This window comes from Coregonus clupeaformis, chromosome 40, assembly GCF_020615455.1.
Source record: "Coregonus clupeaformis isolate EN_2021a chromosome 40, ASM2061545v1, whole genome shotgun sequence".
Lineage (NCBI taxonomy): Eukaryota > Metazoa > Chordata > Actinopteri > Salmoniformes > Salmonidae > Coregonus > Coregonus clupeaformis.
Window position 1 is genome coordinate 21,406,502 of NC_059231.1, and position 23,692 is coordinate 21,430,193.

The 23,692-nt window shown below is 43.2% G+C and overlaps 1 protein-coding gene and 1 pseudogene across 1 annotated transcript in view; one reads left to right on the top strand and one right to left on the bottom strand.

Annotated features, from left to right (window-relative positions):
- Nucleotides 1-3,315: 3,315 nt before the first annotated feature.
- Nucleotides 3,316-23,184, bottom strand: LOC123482903 (annotated as a pseudogene).
- LOC121571743 (guanylate-binding protein 1-like) overlaps nucleotides 22,363-23,692 on the top strand; it is a 37,806-nt gene continuing 36,476 nt past the window's right edge. The window contains exon 1 of the mRNA XM_041883397.2: nucleotides 22,363-22,851. The gene's annotated coding sequence lies outside the window, so the exon portion shown is untranslated. The remainder of the gene's footprint in view (nucleotides 22,852-23,692) is intronic.

Sequence of the window (23,692 nt, forward strand, 5' to 3'; positions counted from 1 at the left end):
TGACTGAAAGACAGGATGTGTCTCTTTTTCATTTGAATGCCTGTGCTTTATTTGAATGCCATGTAGAGATTCAGCTGGGGGTGTTCAGCTCATCAGTTCTCCCCATTGATCAATATCTCTATTAAAACAAGTTTAGCTTTATCCTTAACCCTATCAGAGAAAATGTGAAAAGTTATCGAATAGAGATGAAGCAAGGTTTATTCAAACAACAATCTCAAAAGATGATAATGGTCAACCCTTAAGTGAAAAGCGCGTTGAATATTAGCAGTTCCATTCTAGCCTTACGTGTAATATAGAACAAATTTGACCTCTAGACAAGTTCAGCAAGCTCATTTATTTTACCCTACATCCAAGAACAAAAGAAAGCACAAATCTTAACTCTCCAATTCTAAGAATGATCTATATTAACATGTAATAATATTTAAAGGTTATCAGAATGAGAAATTAATGGTTATAAACTGAGGAACTGACTTCTGTGAAGTGACAGCTAGTTTGGCCTCATTGTACCGTTGTTGCACAGCAGTGTTTCTGTTGCACTATTTCCTAGTAGTTTTACTGGGCTCTTCTGGTTAATGATGAGACTGGAGAAAGGTGTGGCTGCTGATCTGGCCATTGACCAATCTCTGGCGCATCCTTTAGAACTCTGAGCCAGGGCTTTTGCCAGTTGTACCTGTGTTGGCTTTGGGCAGAGTTTAATTATCTTTAGAGTTGCCAACGGCTCCTGTCTTGAGTTTGGGCGTGGTCGTCTTGTCTTGCTTGAGTGTTCTGTGCTCCAAATCAGGGATATTGCCAACCACACCTGATTTGAGTTTGGAAGTGGATCTGACCCGCTCCTTGAACACAATCTCTTTGCGTTCCTCACAGGCTTTCCTATAGTTAAAGTAGTGACCTAAGCCATTGCTGACACTCTCTATGACACCCTGTGCTATGGCTCTGAAGTTACGAGACTGCTCTTCTTTCTTCTCGCGCTTGGCCTCCTCCTTCTCTCTCAGGCTCTATATCTCCTCCTTCATAGCCATCAGCTTTTCCTGCTCATGGAGCTTGCTATCTAGCGCTCTCTCCAACTCCTGTTGCTTCTCCTTTGCCTCCTGGACCATCTTAGCCTAGAATCACAGAGTGACAACATAAGAAGCGGGGGGGACGTCTTGGGTGGTTGAGGGGCAGCTGTCGGGGGATCTTGGAGGGTTGTTGGCCTGGCGGTTGGGAGATTGGGACAGTGGCCGATAGGTCGCTGGTTCGGGTCCCCATTTTGACTTGGTGGGAGATCTGTCGACGTGCCCTTGGGCAGGGCGTTGACCCTGGTTGATTTTGTGGGTCGCTGTGGATGGGAGTCTGTTAGATGACTGAATGTAATGTAATGTTGAGCGGCTTCACTGCAGATAGATTGTATATTTTAATATTCAATAAAAAAAATATAACAAAAAGATAAGCGTCAGGCAACGAAGGCATAAATGGGGTTTTCCAGATGCGAGTCAGTAACAGACTACTACTACTTACATAAACACTAACAGATTCAAAGTGGATTCAAAACAATGTATTTATTTATATATGCATTTTATATACAACTACATAGATTGGTTATGTTTTCAAATGATATAATATCCAAATGAATTATATTTTGATTCAATAGACAACGTTCTCAAAGAATATAAGACAAAAAGTATACTGAACAAAAATATGAACGCAATGTAACGCCATGTAAAGTGTTGGTCCCATATTTCATAAGCTGAATTAAAAGATCCCAGACATTTTCCATGAGCACAAAAAGCGTATTTCTCTCAAATTGTGTGCACAAATTTGTTTACATCCCTGTTAGTGAGCATTTCTCCTTTGCCAAGATAATCAATCCACCTAACAGGAGTGGCAAATCAAGAAGCCGATTAAACAGCATGATCATTACAGAGATGCACCTTGTGCTGGGGACAATAAAAGGCCACTCTAAAATGTGCAGTTTTGTCAAACAACACAATGCCACAGATGTCTCAAGTTGAGGCAGCGTGCAAATGGCCTGCTGACTGCAGGAATGTCCACCAGAGCGGTTGCCAGATAATTATATGTTAATTTCTCTACCATAAGCCGCCTCCAATGCCGTTTTAGAGAATTTGGCAGTACGTCTAACCGGCCTCAATACTGCAGACCACGTTTAACCACACCAGCCCAGGACCTCCACATCGTCTAAGACCAGCCACCCGGACAGCTGATGAAACTGTGGGTTTGCACAACCGAAGACTTTCTGCACACTGTCTCAGGGAAGCTCTTCTGCGTGCTTGTCGTCTTCAACAGGGTCTTGACCTGACTGCAGTTTGGCGTCGTAACCTACTTCAGTGGGCAAATACTTACCTTTGATGGCCACTGACACGCTGGAGAAGTGTGCTCTTCACAGATGAATCCCAGTTTCAACTGTATGGCGTCGTGTCGGCGAGCGTTTTGCTGATGTCAACGTTGTGAACAGAGTGCCCCATGGTGGAAGTGGGGTTATGGTATGGGCTGGCATAAGCTACTGACAACAAATAAAATTGCATTTTATCGATGAAAATTTGAATGCATAGAGATACTGTGACAAGATCCGGAGGCCCATTGTCGTGCAATTCATCCCCCGCCATCACCTCATGTTTCAGCATGATAATACACGGCCCTATGTCGCAAGGATCTGTACACATTTCTTGGAAGCTGAAAATGTCCCAGTTCTTCCATGGCCTGCATACTCACCAGACATGTCACCCATTGAGCATGTTAGGGATGCTCTGGATCGACGTGTACGACAGCGTGTTCCAGTTCCCGCCAATATCCAGCAACTTCGCACAGCCAATGAAGAGGAGTGGGACAACATTCCACAGGCCACAATCAACGGCCTGATCAACTCTATGCGAAGGAGATGTGTCATGCTGCATGAGGCAAACGGTGGTCACACCAGATACTGACTGGTTTTCTGATCCACGCCCCTACCTTTTCTTTAAGGTATCTGTGACCAACAGATGCATATCTGTATTTCCAGTCATGTTAAATCCATAGATTAGGAACTAATGAATTTATTTCAGTTGATTGATTTCCTTATATGAACTGTAACTCAATAAAATCTTTGAAATTGTTGCATGTTGAGTTTATATTTTTGTTCAGTGTATATTATGATTAAAGAAAATTATTCGTTATAGTCTTGAAATGTTTTTATTAAAGCGCTATACTAGTACAGTGATAATTTCACCAAAATCTGTTTATATATATATACTGTATAAGAAAAATAATACATCACTCTTGCATACAAAGCTTTGACTGATTCTAAGCATAGCTATCAACTTGACTTTTCGCTTTACATTGCTAGATAAAGCTAGCAAATGTGTATATGCTCATAAAAGCTCTCTTCATGAGCTTTTATTGAAAGAAAGTGTTGGCAACGTCCATTCCAAATCGAAGAGATTGTAGACTCAAGGAAACCACCTCCTTCCTTCTCAGGTTTGTTGCTCTTCTTGAACTCCTCTATCTCCTGTCTCATCAAGTCAGCCTTCTCCTTTTGGCCCTTCTCCAGCAGATCCTTCTGCTCCTGCATCTTGCACTCCAAGGCCCTGTGGAAGTCCCGTTCCTGTTGCTTCATCTCCTCCTTCATCTTCTCTTCCATCTGCTTCAACATCTCGTCTTTGCTTCTGCGATTGTCTTCCATGGTGTGCTCCATCTCCGCCCGTTTCTCTTCAGCAGCCTTCTTCTCCTGCTCCAGCACAGCTGATCTCTCCTTCTCCTCTGCAAGGTCCAAAGGAAGAGTTGAGGTAGGAAAATACTCTAGCTTCTAGACCAGGGGTGTCAAACTCATTTTAGCTCAGGGGCCACATGGAGGAAAATCTATTCCCAAGTGGGCCGGACCGGAAAAATCATGGTATATATAACTTAAAAACAACAACTTCAGATTGTTTTCTTTGTTTTAATACGATCAACATACAACATAAAGCTGGAGCCTGAGGACAGTGTGTCCAAAATAGTACAAGCACAACATCACTATTAATCATAAAACACGTCAAGTTTATTTGAAAATTCTAAAGAAAAAGAACACACAAACACACAATGCCTCAGTGATTAACAGAACTGTTTCACAGATCACAGAACTATATCAGGGTGTCATTTCTCAGGCAGAAATGTAGATACAAAATAATGAAATCCTGTTCCCCAAACAAGTGCAAGAACCACAGAGTCAAGAATAGGTTAAATATACAAATAAAATAAAATCAATTAAAAACAATAGCACATCAACATAAAAACATATAAACATAAAGCTGGAGCCTGAGGACAGTGTCCAAAAGCACAACATCACTATTAATCATAAAACACCTCAAGTTATTTGAAAGTTCTGAGGACAAAGAACACACAAACACACAATGCCTCAGTGATTCACATAAGTATATCACAGATCACAGAACTATATCAGGGTGTCATTTCTCAGGCAGAAATGTAGATAAAAAGAATGAAATCCTGTTCCCCAAACAAGTGCAAGAACCACAGAGTCAAGAATAGGTTAAATATACAAATAAAATAAAATCAATTAAAAACAATAGCACATCAACATAAAAACATATAAACATAAATCTGAAAGCGCTGCTCAAACTCCCGTAACGGTCCCGTTATTTTATCTTTGAAGCGCTTCATGTCTGCCACATGTTGGGTCGCGCACACATTTTTCAGACAGGGGAAGTGAGCTGCATCACCACCGGCAAGTTGCGTCTCCCACAATGACAGCTTCAACTGGAAAGAACGTATGCTGTCATAATACTGCGTGACAACTTTGTTGCGCCCTTGCAGCTGTTTGTTCAAGTTATTCAGGTGCTCTGTAACATCCACCATAAATGCAAGGTCCTGCATCCATTCTGCGGAATGAAATTCTAACACTGGTTTGCCCTTTTCTTCCATGAACTGTTCAATTTCTTCTCGTAAATCAAAGAAACGCCTCAGCACAGCACCTCGGCTTAACCATCTTACCTCAGTGTGGTATGGCAGGCCATAGATGTGGTCTTTCTCTCTGAGAAGGCTGTCAAACTGACGGTGATTCAGGCTTCTGGATCGGATGAAATTAACAGTTTGGATGACCACCTTCATGACGTTATCCATCTTTAATGACTTGCAACACAAAGCCTTCTGGTGCAAAATACATTGAAAAGTCAAAAAATCACGTCCTCAATTTGCAGATTGCACTTTCTCTCTGAACTTTGTCACAACGCCTGCTTTTTTCCCGATCATTGAGGGTGCACCATCATAGCCAGGATGACAGCGCGGGACCAGTCCACTCCGACCCTGTCCAGCGCGCCGACGAGTGTGGTAAAAATATCAGCTGCGGTCGTTGTATCTGTCATCGGCACCAACTCCACGAACTCCTCGGTGACGGTCAATGTGTCATCAACTCCGCGGATGAAAATGGCCAGTTGTGCAACATCTGTAATGTCCGTGCTTTCATCAATTGCAACCGAAAACGCAATAAATGACTTTACTTTTTGCTTCAACTGGCTGTCCAAATCCACTGAAAGATCGGAAATCCTGTCTGCAACTGTGTTTCTTGTCAGGCTGATATTTGCAAAAGCCTGGCGCTTTTCAGGGCACACAATCTCCGCTGCCTTCATCATGCATGTTTTTACAAATTCACCCTCACTAAATGGTTTTGAAGCCACTGCGATTTCATTAGCAATGAGGTAGCTAGCTTTCACTGCAGCGTCACTGATGTCTCGGCTGTGAGTAAACACAGACTGCTGTTTCTTCAGACCCGCCAACAGTTCATTCACCTTCTCTCATCTCCGCTGTCCTTGAAAGTTGTCATATTTGTCGGCATGAAGACTCACATAGTGGCGACGAAGGTTATATTCTTTCAGCATAAATAGGATGACCATTTTTCTTGGAACACTCTGCACTCTGCGTCCACTTTTCTCTTTTTTGACAGAGACATATTAGGGCAATGAGGGTGCCAAAGCACATAATGTTAAAAGTAGAAGCCGTAATAAATATCGCGGGCAAAACAAAGTAGCTCATTGGCTGCACGTGCTTGACCTACTTGCTCTGCCCCGGTATAAACAGATTGCTTGCTTAACACAATTGATATTGCGCCATCCAGTGGACGCAATTGGAACAGCAGTTTATTTTATTGAAAAATTGCAGCGCATTTTTATACTTTACCAAATTATAATTAATTTTTTTATTTTTTTATTTTTTTTCAAAATCATCTCGCGGGCCGGATTAAACCCGTTTGCGGGCCTGATCCGGCCCGCGGGCCGGACGTTTGACATCACTGTTCTAGACCAATCATGTTCTCTCTCATATTTACGCAACAGACAGCCCCTGATCTTTTCCAAGTTCTGGAGTAGGCCATACGTTTTAGGTTAATCTTTAGCCCACTGTGGTATCTAAATAATAATGCTAATTTTGCTGTGAGAACAAGGAGTCCACTTACACTGTACTTTGATTATAAAGGTTTATTTATATCACAAGATTTCAGCGTAAGTTTACAGACATCTGCAGGCATCTGGAGAACAACGACCCAAAATAATATGTTGTTCTGTCCTCCTTTGTCCCCACCAAGTATTTATAATCTTTACCATGATATGGGTGGTTTCCCCTAGAGACCAATTCCATGACTCCACACAACAGACTTCCTCTGTTTTATGGGGTGCCCCTATAAAACTGCTCCCCAGATGCTTCCCTAAGCTGAATCAACATCCTCCAAGATACCATTTGCAAACGTTAGCAAAGTCATAAATTCCTTAGACACCACATATTTCCCCCCTTCGACACTAATTAAGTCTCGAAAACAAAAATAATAGGATTATGACAAATAACAATTTATCTTATTGAGTATCTTTAACAATAAACCTAAAACACATTTTTCTATGGAGTGTAAATAAATTTCTATGAAATATGAACAAATATTTATGGAGTGTGAGAGCGAAAAACCTGTCTGGCAGCTTTCTTTCCAAATATCCATCAATCAATCAAGACAGTAAAATTCTCTCACGGCCCCTCTGCCCCAGGCAACCACCTAAGTACTCCAGATCAATTCATAAATCTTTATCAATGCATTTTAAACTATGATGCAATTTGAATACACATGAGAGCCTCAGCAAACAAAATACAATCAAAAATGTCCACATTCAGGCTGGTCGACCCATCGGACCCTCCTGTGGATTCTCTCTATCCCTGCCTAGACCCAATATCCCTAAGCATCCACAAAATAAACAAAAACATCTGAGATCCCCACATGTACCCAATAACAGCAAATATCATTCTACAAAAATTAATACAGAAAGAATCTGACACAAATTATGTATTACACATGCAAATATGTCTATATATCATTGCAGACACTGGAATGTAGTCCACTACACTTCATCTCCTCAGCAGTGTCGACTTCCAATGAAACGTCGATGATGGAATCTGAACATTTCCACACCTTCCTTGTTCCACTTCCTCCAGTCCATTCATATTGTCCATTCATATTGTCCATGTTTGAGTATTTGAATCCCCTCTACACATTCCCCCATATGCTTCTGGAAGAAAAGAAAAGACCAAACAGTATCTTTTGCAAAACAACACATTCAAATTAAAACATCAATATCAACAAAAAATGATATATAAAATGATATATAAAATGAATCACATACCATTTCCCCCCTTTGATTCATCACAAAATACTAAAATCACACTAACATTTAAAACCATTTGAAAAATGATCGGATATTCAAAATGGAAATCTATCCATCAATACTCCATCCAGTCCCACTTGTTCATCTTCATCTAGATCAGTAACAGTTAACAACTGCATCTGAGTGTTTTCTCCAGGCATCACAACTCCAACCCATCTCAATATCATAGCCTTCGCAAAAGTCAATAACAAAGTACAAAAGCAAAACATCACACACAGCGCTATCAGAGCTGCTACTAAAATCTGAACTATCACTGCTCCCACTGGGCCTAACTGATCTTGCAACCAAGCCTTCGCTGATCATCCAGCTCCTTAATATCTACCAAACGCATCCCTTATATTCTTCAATGCATCTATAACACTAGTGATATTATCGGAACTATCTGGGATCAAAGTATAACAATCATCCCCCGTCAAATTCATAGCCAAACATAAGCCACCTTGTTTTGCTAAAATATAGTCAAGAGCCATGTCATGTTTCAACAGCGTCAGTCTGTGACTTCTTTGAGTATTCGACAGAAGGTTAAACCCTCTTATCGTTTCATTTGCAAAACCCTGCAAAGTATATGTAATATTATCAATGTGATCTGCCAAAAATGTTACACCATACCATGGAAAAATTCCCCACTTCTCTCCTAGACTTATCCTCCAATGGTAGGCTTCCCAGACTATTAAACTTCTCTCTTTCAGAATCAGATTTATCTATGTCCCTTGCTTCCCCTCTTTTAATTTTAAAACCTCATATGGAAACTTCAACATCGACATGTAACAACATCCTGTCCATCCATAGGGTAAGAATATATACGCTTTATCACCACAAACCCACCAAATATCTCTAAAATTCCCAATAGTCACATTACCAGGCAAAAGCTGATCTTTCACCATCAAAGTCTTGCTCTTCTTACTAACTGGAACATAAAAAGTTACATTATATTTCTCATTACTAACCTTATGTTCATGCTTACCCAAAGTCATCATATAATCATCACAATCTGATATTCCCATAAACATACCCTTTCCATCATATGTTTTATTAGAACAAAAACAGCTTTTAGCCCTCACTGGTTTCACCTCCAATGCTTCAGGAATCGCTGTTAACTGATTTTCCTTCCCATCTAACAAATTCACATAGGGTAATTCATTTAACCAAGAACACTTAAACCTAGGCCTAAACAAATGTTTCGACAATGACATTATTGTATCTGTTAATGATTGTTGCTGATACAACAGCCATGATAAAGCATAAGATTGACACATACTTGATAGAGGTTTAGCCACCGTCTCTAAGATAGAACCCCATGTGCCTGGTGCTGGAATTCTCAACAGGCATGGACCCTCAAGATTCCTCACTGATCTTACAGAATGAGTTAACTGCTGGAACCAAAGATTCCTACCTGCCCATCCATCTTTAATTTGCAAAACAGAATAATCAAATCCATATGCCTTCCATTTAGTTTCTCTCTTCCCTAACGAGCGGTATTGATCAGATATATCTTCTTGTCTTCCATTAAAATCAAAGAACTCATCCTGTACCTCCATGATAGTATTCTGCACTATTTCAGATGAATCTACATCATTCTCTACTACCATCTGCTCTCCTATTTCAACACTATCCTTACTACCATTGACAGCACTCTCCATCCGTATCATAAACTCCTGAGTCACTCTTGCTACATCCTTTAGTTTCAGAAAAGTTGTTGTTGGTGTCTGTGTGTCACACCCTGGCTCTGGGACTCTATTTGTTGAGCCAGGGTGTGTTCATTCTATGTGTTCTATTTCTATGTTGGGGGTTCTATGTTCTTTATTTCTATGTTGGCCTGAGTGACTCCCAATCAGAGGCAACGAGTGTCAGCTGTTTGCTGGTTGTCTCTGATTGGGAGCCATATTTAAACTGTCGGTTTTTCCTTTGTGTTTTGTGGATTCTTGTTTCAAGTTGGTTGTGTTTGACCGTGTACTGTCACGTTACCGTCTTTTGTTGTTTTGTTCGCGTTTCGCTCAATAAATGAGTATGTTTGCCTGCAACGCTGCGCCTTGGTCTACTCCTTACCCTGACGATCGTGACAGAAGAACCCACCAAACCAGGACCAAGCAGCGTGTCCAGGAACAGGCAGCCTGGACGTGGGAGCAGCGTCGGAGGGTCGAGAGGCAACCCCAAAAAATTTTTAGGGGGGGGCACACGGCAGGGGCGACTGGGCAGCAGGAGGCTGCCACAGGGCGATTAGGTGAGGAGGCCACCAGGTTAAGGGGGCTACTGGCGAAGAGGGAGCAGGAGTTAGTGTTGCAGAGGATGGAGCTATTAGAGGCGATTAGGGAAAGGGTGAGAAATGAGGCACGGCGAGAGGAACTCGGTAGGCAGCTGAGGGAGCGGAGGGTTATGATGAAACCCAGTCCCGCTCCTCACACCAAGCAAGTGGTGTGCGTCACCAGTCCGGTCCGGCTCGTTCCTGCTTCCCGCACTAAGTGTACGGTGCGCGTCGCCAGCCCAGCCCGGCCTGTTCCTGCTCCACGCACCAAGCCTACGGTGTGCGTCGCCAGCCCAGCCCGGCCTGTTCCTGCTCCACGCACCAAGCCTACGGGGTGCGTCGCCAGCCAGCCCGGCCTGTTCCTGCTCCACGCACCAAGCCTACGGTGTGCGTCGCCAGCCCAGCCCGGCCTGTCCCTGCTCCACGCACCAAGCCTACGGGGTGCGTCGCCAGCCCAGCCCGGCCTGTCCCTGCTCCACGCACCAAGCCTACGGGGTGCGTCGCCAGCCCAGCCCCGGCCTGTCCCTGCTCCACGCACCAAACCTACGGTGTGCGTCGCCAGCCCGGCCCGGCCTGTTCCTGCCACTCGCACTCAAACCTACGGTGCGCGTCGCCAGCCCGGCCCGGCCTGTTCCTGCCACTCGCACCAAACCTACGGTGTGCGTCGCCAGCCCGGCCCGGCCTGTTCCTGCCACTCGCACCAAACCTACGGTGCGCGTCGCCAGCCCGGCCCGGCCTGTTCCTGCCACTCGCACCAAGCCTACGGTGTGCGTCGCCGCCCGGCCTGTTCCTGCCACTCGCACCAAACCTACGGTGCGCGTTGCCAGCCCGGCCCGGCCTGTTCCTGCCACTCGCACCCAGCCAGGGTGCGAGTCGCCAGCCCGGCCCGGCCTGTTCCTGCCACTGCACCAAGCCAGGGGGTGCGAGTCGCCAGCCCGGCCCGGCCTGTTCCTGCCACTCGCACCAAGCCAGGGGTGCGAGTCGTCAGCCTGGTCCAAAACGTTCCTGCTACTCGCACCAAGCCAGGGGGTGCGAGTCGTCAGCCTGGTCCAGCCCGTTCCTGCTACTCGCACCAAGCCAGGGGAGCGAGTCGTCCAGTCGGTGAGGCCCGTTCGGCTCACGCACCAGGCCAGGGGTGCGAGTCGTCAGTCGGTGAGGCGTTCGGCTCCACGCACCAAGCCAGGGAGTGCGAGTCGTCAGTCGGTGAGGCCCGTTCGGCTCCACGCACCAAGCCAGGGGTGCGAGTCGTCAGTCCGGTGAGGCCCGTTCGGCTCCACGCACAAAGCCAGGGGTGCGAGTCGTCCAGCCCGGTCCGGCCAGTTGCTACTCCACGCACCAAGCCAGGGGGTGCGCATCGTCAGCCCGGTCCGGTCCATTCCTGCTCCACGCACCAAGCCAGGGGTGTGTATCGTCAGCCCGGTTCGGCCAGGTGCTACTCCACGCACCAAGCCAGGGGTGCGCATCGTCAGCCCGGTCCGGTCCGTTCCTGCTCCACGCACCAAGCCAGGGTGCGTGTCGTCAGTCCGGCTCCGGCCAGCGGGGCTAGACCGGACCAGGGGCGCTATGGGGGTTGATTGGAGGGTGGTGGGCAAGGCCGGAGCCAGAACCGCGCCGAGGAGGTATGCCCACCCAGCCCTCCCCTGTTTAGCTCTTATTGAGGCGCGGTCGCAGTCCGCGCCTTTAGGGGGGGGTACTGTCACACCCTGGCTCTGGGACTCTATTTGTTGAGCCAGGGTGTGTTCATTCTATGTGTTCTATTTCTATGTTGGGGGTTCTATGTTCTTTATTTCTATGTTGGCCTGAGTGACTCCCAATCAGAGGCAACGAGTGTCAGCTGTTTGCTGGTTGTCTCTGATTGGGAGCCATATTTAAACTGTCGGTTTTTCCTTTGTGTTTTGTGGGTTCTTGTTTGAAGTTGGTTGTGTTTTACCGTGTACTGTCACGTTACCGTCTTTTGTTGTTTTGTTCGCGTTTCGCTCAATAAATGAGTATGTTTGCCTGCAACGCTGCGCCTTGGTCCTCCTCTATTCCCTACGACGAGCGTGACACTGTGTCATATTTCCTACATTTGTTATTGCCGTCGTACCATTAATCTCTTTCAAAGTTACTATTAAAATAGTTGCTTTAGTTGATGTATTAACACTCTTAACTATTTCCAGTGGGAAAGTTACAGATATCCTCTGTGTATTATTTACTGTTGGAGTGGCTACTGTAATATACTTCTCCTGAACTCCTTTGGTGACTGTGGAAGCTTCAACGGACTTCAAATCTTCCATCATAAGCGTCACCTTACGAGTTACATAGCCTTTTAACCAATAATTCTTAACCGGAACAAATTTTAATGCTTGCACTAAATAAGTACACATATATTCTCCCTGATCTTTCCATGTAACATTACGCAAAATAAGTGAGCAATCACTCATAACCCTCTTCCACTTCATATCGTTGTACAAAGTATACTTCCTTTGACTAGGGGGCACAGCTTCTACTTCTGGTCCTGATAACAACACTTCTTCTCCATAATTATCTCTCCATGTGGGAGGAACGTCACCTCTACACATTCCTTCTCTCACATCTACAAGGAAGATGAGCTGTACCACCCATCCTAACCCTAATGACAGTCTTTTCCTCTAAAATTGGTGCTGGAGCGATTGGCTCCCTTGTAATCAAATGTGATACATTTATAGCTTTAATAACTGTCAATGTTGAAAGAGTTGAATTGCTTCTCACTGTTGTTATAATAGGCTGAAGTGTTCATGTCATTGTTGTTGATTCATCCATTCTCCCTAAAGCTTTGAACTCTTTACTTGTATTTCCATCTATCACCACTAGTGTCACTACATTAACTCTCAGTCCCAACTCTAATCCCTCACTTTCAAACTGTTGATTATAAAAAATACATTTATAATCACCTTGATCTTCCTGCTGGGAATTGTAAATATAGATACTGCAATCACCCTCAATCTTCATTCTTCTCTTATCATTCAGCAACGCATACTTTCTCAATGCAACTGCTCCTAACAAATCTAAACTCCTGCCATATCTATCTTCCCACTGAACTCTAAATTTCCCTTCACCACTGTTCTCTCTCTCCATTCCTACTAACTAACATTGAAGCTGAGCTGACTGTCCTAGAGTTCCTTCAACCCTAGTTTTCTTCACTTTTTAATCTGACTTTTCTCCTAACTTTTCAAAAACCATTTCACTGATTTATCCACAAATTCCTTTCCCACTAATTTGAGGATATGTGATCGGGTAGTCCCCACCTGCTTATGACTTCTTTACACAAAAACTTGGCAAACGACTGAGCATCTTTTAGCTTAGTTTGACATCTTATTCACCTCTTGGTGTAGGAATGTAACCAAGAATAACAGTCACCCCCTGCAAACATTATTTTTCAGACAGATTGTGCACCTTCCTATGATATAGTCAATCTGTTCAAGCAAATATGGTTCCCAAAAACCATACTCTTTTGTGATCTTTCTCCTAACCTTAGCCTTCTTTAAAGAATCTTCACTGAGATTTCCAATCCAGAATACTAAAGACGAATCCATCTCTGTCATCATCAACAATTGGTAAACCTTTTCCTTTGGCACTTCTACCAGACAGCCGTCTGGTGTACATCTTATTGTACAATTCAATTTACACAATGCATATCTTCCCAACAATGAAATAGGTGTATGTTCTGATACCAGTATGGGTATTGTAATTTTTTTACTTTTATAGCAGAGCTCAATTGGTTCCGTAAGAGGAATCAGCTGTTTTACTCCCTCGAATCCGATTGTCCTAATTAGTTGATTGGACATAGGGAGATGTGTAGCATCTTCAGGCCGAACGCAGGTAAAAGCAGCTCCGCTATCCGCCATCACTTCCAATGGTCGGTTGTTTATTTTCACCTCAATTGTTGGATCTTTTTCCGGTCCTGATGCTACCAGCTGACACCCCCCTTTCGGATCTTCTGGGCACCCCTAGAATCCTTGCTCCGTGCCCCTATAGGGGTTCACCTGTCCTCCAGATGATCTTGACTGACCCCTGTATCTTCCTCTGAAATTCCCTCTGATGTTTCCTCCTGGCCCATTGCACTCACGGGCAAGTGACCAACCTGTCCACAACTATAACACACTTCTGGAGATTGCTGGAAGTATGGCTTAAATCTTCCTCCTCTTCCTCTCCAATTCTGTGTCTGTCCAGAAACTGGCTATGGATATGAAACAACTGGTACCGCTATTGGTGGCTGGTACAATTGCGGTTGGAACTGGTCCGGTTGAAGCTGTGGCAGTGATTGTTGATTTGGTGCACACTGATTCTGCATAACCAAAGCTTGTTTCTTGTCCTTCTTATTCTCACCCCAGTTGTATTTGATTGAGTTTTCTGAGAGTTTCTTGGTCCTGTTCTTTCTGGTTGTGTTCCTTTTTCCTGTACAGATCCACTTGATGGGCTATATGATCTGTATAGACGCCTTTTGTCATGCTTCCAAGTCCAACCACCTCTGCCAGTTTGCTCCTTACTGGTGAGGGCAATCCCATCTGCAGTTTAGCTCTCAAAATTGACTGCTCAATTTGACTCACATCTGGATCATTTCCAGTAATATTTCTCCACAGTTGATGAACTCTTGACACATAGGCTCTCGGATTTTCTTGTTGTCCTAGTGGGTCAATCAGAATGTTGTCAGGATGCACATTTGTTGGAAACGTATCTTTCAGTGCTCTCCACAGCCGATTTCTACTTGCAGCCAACAATTCAGGGTCGTTCACTGCAGTCCCCACATATCTATTGAGTCCAGCTCTCTGAAATATTTCTTTCATATCTGGAATCCCAAGGAGATTAGCCAAAAGTCTCTTAATGTCTCCTATGGCTGACTGTGTTCCCACCGTAATTTCTTCCAATTTTGAAATCCAAGGATACGCTCCATCATGAAGAGTAGGCAGCTTCTCAAGTATATCTGACATATCGGTATTTTGCAAAGGCTTATATTCTAGGTTTTGTCCTCGAATGATCACTGGCATCATCTTCTTACTGGTGCCCTCTTTCCTTGGCCTCAATGTATACTTTTTCTCCAATTCTTGGGATCCTTTTCTCAGCAGTTTTTTCTTCTGTATCTTCAGCTTCTTGAGTTGTTGTTCCAGTTCTCTTACTTCTTCTAAATTATTCGCTTTATCCAGGTATGATACGCATCGGTCTATATCTCTTTCTATTTCTTCTGTGCTAGTCATTGTAGGATAAAATCCTCTTGAATATGAAGCACCTTTAATCTCCAAATCTTTATCGCTGTCTTCATCTTCGCTTTCATCAGAACTAGAAAATCTTGTATTCTTCTTCTTCAAACATCCATCACCCCTTCTTTCCGCTCTGGCCAACCTCCGTCTGATTACAGGGTCATATCCACCCATGATCTCTTCTGAATCACTCTGATCATCATCATCATCACCATCATCATCATCATCATCTTCAAGTTCCATCCTCCTGAACCTCACCACCCTTAGTTTCCAGACATCTCGTTTTCTTCTTACTTTTGGAGTTTGGATTCATTTTTATGGTCGTTTCTGCTTGTCCTCTCTCTATTATTCGTTCATCTTCATCTCTGATGCAATAATCACCCTCCTGAATGATCACTGGAAGCTGAGGATAGACGTCCTTAAACTCTACTTCTTTCTCATAAGGTGGGGGTCTTTTTGCTGAATCCGTATGTGAGAAAGGTGTACTGACTTCTGTCATTAGTTTTTCTGTCACCTTCACTTCTTTTACCATTTTCTCTATACCTTTGTTTCTTTTATCGTTGGTATCTTTCATCAGTTTTTGTCCTTCATTTTCAAACAGCTTAAGAACACCCAGCTCTCTTTGTCTCTTTTCGTTGATCCCTTTTTTTCCCTTCTTTTGATCTGCCTTATGAATTGACAGAAGCACTTTTTCATTATGTTGATGACGTCAGGGTTAAGAGTCCCTTCCACTGGCCATGGTTGTTCAATGTCAGGCCAACGTTTATTCCATTTTCCAGATAATCTTGCAATACCATTAACTAGAGGATTACTATTTTGTACTACATCAACAGGAGTAATTACTTTCATAGTTTTGATGTCCTTTTTCCCCATTGTAACAACTCTTTTATATTCCTTTATTATGAATTATTTTATTATTTTAGACTATATAGCTTATGGTTCCCTCCCTTTTTAATTATTATTAATTTTCAATTTTTTATTAAACAATTAATTAATTAATTAAACAATTAATTAATTAATTAATCAATATGTGTACACATTTTTTAACCAATTTATTAATTAGTGGCAATCTTACCACATCCGATCAGGAAAAGTAAAGGAAAGTAGTCAACTTCAGAGCAATCCAAAAAAGAAAGACCTATAATCCAGCAACACTACAGTACTCACAAATCAATTGCTTAATAAGCACCCAATTACCTTAATTTTACAGAATAATGTCAGTACTCGATTCCCAACACAACTCTAATCAAACCAACTTATGCACAAAAACTCCAATATGCAATTACATCAATTGATCAGTCTGTTGCCAAGTCCCTGTCAAATTGTCACAACATCAAATATGCTAGGCACACAAAATATCCTGAATGGGAAGGTAAGTTTTGTAAATAGAACAGTACTGGCCTTAGTTTGACTTGATCCGTTGCAGCACACCCTGTCGCATGATGCACTCGTCAGCACTTCCTCTCTCTCTCTGTCTCCTCCTCATCGTCTCTCATATCACAGAAGAACAAAGAAACAGACAAGAATTTAGTAGTTTATGCACTCACTGAGTTATTTCAACCATTCAATATTCCTCTATTCACATTCACGCTAAGAAATAAGCAAACAACTTAACTCAGGAATATTTATAGATAGCTCAATAACATTTTATTTTATTTATTTTTAATCCATCAACATATCTCTAGTTTATCAATTCGATAGGTCTCAAGAAAACAGTTTCATCGTTAAACAACAGCCGATTTAACAAACAGAATACACTATTAGTGTCTAAATCTTTCTCCTTTCTTCTCTGTCTGCTCTGAGTCTGCGTCTCCCAGCAGCTCAGTGCAGACTTTGGCCCCAAACGTTCCTCGTCGCCATTTTGTGGTATCTAAATAATAATGCAAATTTTGCTGTGAGAACAAGGAGTCCGCTTACACTGTACTTTGATTATAAAGGTTTATTTATATCACAAGATTTCAGCGTAAGTTTACAGACATCTGCAGGCATCTGGAGAACAATGACCCAAAATAATATGTTGTTCTGTCCTCCTTTGTCCCCACCAAGTATTTATAATCTTTACCATGATATGGGTGGTTTCCCCTAGAGACCAATCCCATGACTCCACACAACAGACTTCCTCTGTTTTATGGGGTGCCCCTATAAAACTGCTCCCCAGATGCTTCCCTAAGCTGAATCAACATCCTCAAAGATACCATTTGCAAACGTTAGCAAAGTCATAAATTCCTTAGACACCACACCGCATACGTACTCTTTCAAACATCCCAGATCTATGTTGACTTAGATGGATGGAATTCTTTTCTAGACTCTTCTCCCTCAGGAATTGCTCAAGAATATCCTCAGCCTGCAGGTAACACCCCCAAAGGCTACATGTTTAATCATTGTTTGATGTTTCTGGTATGATGCTGTAGAATGCCTAAAAATAGATTATGGAAGCTACTGTAAATCATAACATAACAGTAATATTAGAGGTTGATAGAAAGAACAGCAAGTCATCTACAACACTGAAACTGAGTGGATCGGCCTGAAAGATGAGAACAGCTCCAGTGTTCAATATGGAATTTTGATGAATGTTTCAGCCCTAGCAAGGATTCAGTTCGAAGCTCTTACCCCAACTCCTTTTGCGGGCTCGGCCCGGTACTGTGCCACCATGTTGTCATGGTGATTGCAGTAAAGGTCATATCCTCCAGGTGTGGCGTAGATCCCCTCCTTAATCTTCTGGGCCATCGGAACAGACAGCTTCTCCAGAAGGGCCGCACACTTCTTCTCTGAGGCATCCTCATTCGGGATGAGAAGGTCAGCGTAGTGCTTTGCAATGGCCACCTGCAAGAGTCAATACTTTTTTAGGGAAGGACTTGTAAAACGTGGTCCTTGACAGAGTTAAGAACTAAGTCAATGTTTGTACCAGGCACAGATTTCAAATGATGACCCTTACCGCTAACGCTTTCAAGAAATCCACATTTTTGTCTTTGAAGGATCGGTTCATGAACGATTATGTGGCCTGGTGGTCTGGGCGGAGGTGATGACTTGAAATCTGACCCATGTCCACTGGGAATAAGGCCTTTACCTCCTCCATGCCCCTCTGGTACACCGCCAGGCCCTCATCCACAGCAGCCCGGTTCTCAATTTGAGCCATGGCCAGCACCGCATTCTCCAGACATGGCACAGAGCCTTTGGCTATGGTCTCCACATAGGTGTTAACCAAGTGGCCAAGCACTGCAATCAGATAGAGGCGGGAAGAAAATATAGGTGTATACATTTGGTGGGACAATAACATAGGCTACATTCAATACATCTGTGCAGAATCTTCAGATATTTGACTTACTTCTCCCGGTTACTTTGTGGCCCCCTTTGACAGTTTTTGTACGGCTCTCCTGGAAAATGAAGTGGCAAAAAGTATCTGAAACCGATTTCGAAGCTTCCACAGAGGTCAGCCTCATCCATGGAATCCAGGCGGGCATGTTGGCAGGGGTTGTAGGGGTGGGGAATACAAAGCACTTGCGCGAGGGGAAGTAGTTCCGGATGCACTCTCGTGGGAGGTTGTACATCAGGTTATTTTTACTCCCACCTGAATGATAGTCAGCATTCATCATTATGGTAGACATTACTCAATTTTTATGGTTGGTTTCGCAGAGACAGATTAGGCCTTATCCTGGGCTGGACAAAAAAGTGTGTTCAATGGAGAATCTCGTCTGGGAGGCCTAATCTGTGTCTGGGAGGCCGGCCCTTAAAGTTCACCATCCAAACACACAATCATTAACAGACAAGCATATCAAGAGATATGCTTCAATTAACATAAGGTAGAATACTTTGTGACCAATAAACAAACCGGATAAAATAATGTAATTTACTTTATGAGTCTGTTTGATTATGAGTGTAATCCGACAATACATTTTCATAGGAATGATTTAATAGGTAATTTAGACACAGTCAGAGCCAATATCAATCTTCTTGTTTTTCAACACCCATGTTCTTTGTGAGATAATGATTATTCCAACTGTATAACTGTTCATGGTGCACTATTCTATGGAGAGACATTGTGCACAGTTGATCATTGGGGTGGTGGCTAGCGCTGTCACCTTTTCTGAGTTCCAGGGAATGCTCCAGATACCCATCTTCGGTGACGTTTCTGCCATCGATCTCGAGTAGTAGAGTGAAATCTTTGATGGCCCACACAAAATTAGGAAAGAACTGCACAAACTGGGCGTCCCCTCCTTCCTCCTCATTGTGAGAGGATGAAGCTGCACTGGAAGAATTCACCTTGATCCGCTCTGTCAGCTCACCCACATATCTTTAGAGCCGGTTGAGGATTGACTGATAAAAGCTACAAAAGGTCTAAAAAAAACTATGTGCGTCCGCATTGTCATGTGCCTGCTACAGTTGTACAAGGACTTGCTGTACAACAGTTATAGCAAAGAAGTTTCAGTTTATTTTTGAATGGACTGTGTCCACATGCACGGACTGACCCCTAAGGGAATGGATCCAACAAAGTACAGTGTGTTCCAACATTCTGCAAATAATTAACGCTGTCAGTAACACAATTTATTGCTCTGGGTCTATAAGGACATATTGCTCAGCGTCCAATAGATATACAAACATACAGCACTTTCACTTTCAATATGAGAGGGACTTCCAAGAAATGGCCCGGTTGGGGGAAATATCCCCCACACATGTGACATGTACACCTGTTAAAGTCAATAGGAGAGAAAACAGGGGAGGATTGCCATGGGGAAATTGATTTAGGTTTAAAGGATACTGGAGGTTCTCCACGGCTTGATTGTCGATGGTCCCTCGACTGTTGTAGACCAGAGTACTGCTTAACAGAATGGCCAGGGAGAAGATCCAGGCATCATTCTTAGAATCCCCCTGAAACAAGTATGACAACAGCAACATGTATTGGTGATCTGGCTAAATGAAATGAAATCATTTACAATACACTATATATACAAAAGTGTGTGGACACCCCTTCAAATTAGTGGGTTCGAGCTATTTCAGTCACACCCGTTGCTGACAGGTGTATAAAATCGAGCACACAGCCATGCAATCTCCATAGACAAACATTGGCAGAAGAACGGCCTTACTGAAGAGCTCAGTGACTTTCAACGTGGCACCATCATAGGATGCCACCTTTCCAACAAGTCAGTTCGTCAAATTTCTGCCCTGCTAGAGCTGCTCCGGTGAACTGTAAGTGCTGTTGTTGTGAAGTGGAAACGTCTAGGAGCAACAATGCAATGGCTCAGCCACGTAATGGTAGGCCACACAAGCTCAAAGAACGGGACTGGCGAGTGCTGAAGAGCGTAGCGCATAAAAATCGTCTGTACTCGGTTGCAACACTCACTACCGAGTTCCAAACTGCCTCTGGAAACATCAGCACAAGTACTGTTCATCGGCAGGTTCATGAAATGGGTTTCCATGGCCCGAGCAGTCGCACACAAGCCTAAGATCACCATGCGCAATGCCAAGCGTCGGCTGGAGTGGTGTAAAGCTCACCGCCATTGGACTCTGGAGCAGTGGAAAAGGCGTTCTCTGGCTTTACCATCTGGCAGTCCGACAGGACGGATCTGGGTTTGGCGGATGCCAGGAGAACGCTACCTGCCCGAATGCATAGTGCCAACTGGAAAGTTTGGTGGAGGAGGAATAATGGTCTGGGGCTGTTTTTCATGGTTTGGGCTAGGCCCCTTAATTCCAGTGAAGGGAAATATTACAGCATTCAATTATATTCTAGAAGATTCTGTGCTTCCAACATTGTGGCAACAGTTTGGGAAGGCCCTTCCCTGTTTCAGCATGACAATACCACCGTGCACAAAGCGAGGTCCATACAGAAATGGTTTGTCGAGATATGTGTGGAAGAACTTGACTGGCCTGCACAGAGCCCGGACCTCAACCCCATCGAACACCTTTGGGATGAATTGGAACACTGACTGCGAGCCAGGCCTAATCACCCAACATCAGTGCCCGACCTCACTAATGCTCTTGTGGCTGAATATAAGCAAGTCCCTGCAGTAATGTTCCAACATCTAGTGGAAAGCCTTCCCAGAAGAGTGGAAGCTGTTATAGCAGCAAAGGGGGGACAAACTTCATATTAATACCCATGATTTTGGAATTAGATGTTCGACAAGCAGGTGTCCACATACCTTTGGTCATGTAGTGTATGTGTGTTTAGATATTTGTTCACTGTGCTGGATTATTAATGTGGATTGTAAAGAGAGTGAACTTTGACCTCCCACATTCTCCAAGTCCCTCAGCCCCTCTGTATCCAGCAGCACCAGGGTGTGATCTCTTTTTTCAGGATGAAGCACACACCACATCCAGATTACCTTAGTCTTGGATTGGATGGTGGCTCCCAGGGCAAAACCTAAATCATTATTTCAAAGCCCGCTTTGAGACGAAAAAAATGGAATACATTTTTTCTTCTTAAACAAATGTACTGATGCAAAAATATTTTCAATAAACTGGGAATTGACTATTGTGGCACTGATAATGACCAAACCAGTTTGTGAACTCGGATATGTCTCTCAGCATCAGTCAGTCTCTTGGTCTCACCTTTTCTCTTCCCAGCCAGCTTGTTCATGAGGTAGGACTTGCCGGTGCGTTACAGCCCGAACACCACCACCACTACGACTTGCTGGTTCAGTCCCATCAGGTACTTGATGGCACCAGTAACTACATGAAGCTCGCCGTCTGCGTTTTCGGCCAGGCACATTGGGGAATCCATGGTCAAGTGGCTTCACAGGATGATTAGCCTACAGCTCCCTGAAATATTCAATCTATAATAAAATGATTAATTAAATATAGTTCAGGTGAATTATGTGCATATTATATAGCCTAGGACTACTGCATAGGTTATGTAAAAAATATTAAGCTGAGCCATATGCATACAAAATTAAAAGTGAACTCAAAATATTGTCCAATGTCAGCTTCAATTTCATTATGAAATTCGTCTTCAAACATTTAACCGTTTTCCTGCTATGGAAAAGGATTCGTTGATTGTAGCATAGTTCACATTAACGACCCGCTCCAAACCAACTGTAAAATGAAAGAGGGACGACTCGCTGTAGAGTACCTTTTCAGGGGGGTTTCCACTAGTTACAGCAACCACAAAGTCAAAATTGTTTATAATAATAAACATTCATGAAAATAAAAATGTGATTTGTCTTAATTTAAAGGTTAGGGTTAGGCATAATGTTATCAGTGTGGTTAAGGTTAGGTTTAAAATCACATCTTAAGAATGGAAATTATAAAAATAGACGAGGATTATGACTTTGTGGCTGTGGTAACTAGTGGCACTCATTTGGCTGCAGATACAGAAAGTGAAAATTGCCTAGACTATATTTTTCTTCACTTATTTTCACCAGTCAAATAAGAGATGGAACTGACGCATCCGACTTTTTAATGAATCAACGAAATGTTAAATTGTGTGTACGGCGTTAATGAGGCAATTATCGGGCTATTGTTCAAGGTAGGAATAGTGCTGCATTCATGTGCTAGTTGGAAATAGGAAACTCGGAAATGTTCGACTTGCTACACTGGTTGTAATTAACGTGACATAGGTCAGGTCATGCATCACTGCAGCAGACTAGGGACTCGTTTTTTATATAAACGTCGTGCTTTCCTGGAACATTTATTTTAAACATAAGAGAAACACTTTCAGTTTCAATATCATAACCGATCTCTTTTGCCTTCCAAACGCGGACCAGACTGAACAGCCGCACTGCACAGCGTCGCGGAGGTAAGCCTAAACTCTTGCACTTCTAAATGTGGGATGTTTTACTATATGATATAGGTATTGATTTGCAAGTTGACTGGTTGCAATATAGGCTGGTAAAATAATATTTTTTACATTTGCGGTTAATTAATTGATTGGATAACCACGCGTGTGCATGCAAGTACATTCGGAGCTATTCATGGATTAGCCTCTACGAATCCGAGAGTGGAAGACTCCGCTCTCATGTAGGCTCACTTTTTGTGAACAGTCCCATCACAAGTCAGGCTGTTGAATTAACTTAATTTGAACGTACTTTACCTGTTGTCTGCTGGTTTTGTCCTTATGTAGGAGGTCATCTGAGACAAATCAAATCAAATTTATTTGTCACATACACGTGTTTAGCAGATGTTATAGCGGGTGTAGCGAAATGCTTGTGCTTCTAGCTCCGACAGTGCAGTAATATCTAACAAGTAATATCTAACAATTTCACAACATATACCTAATACACACAAAACTAGTAAGGAATGGAATTTAAGAAAATATACATATATGGACAAGCAATGACAATGACAGAGCGGCATGGACTAAGATACAGTAGAATATTATAGAATAGAATGCAGTATATACATATGAGATGAGTAGTGCAACATATGTAAACATTATTAAAGTGACTGTAAACATTATTCAAGTGACTAGTGTTCAATTTCTTAAAGTGGCCAGTGACTTCAATAGGCAGCAGCAGCCTCTAATGTGCTAGTGATGGCTATTTAACAGGGTGATGGCCTTGAGATAGAAGCTGTTTTTCATTCTCTCGGTCCCAGCTTTGATGCACCTGTACTGACCTCGCCTTCTTGATGATAGCGGG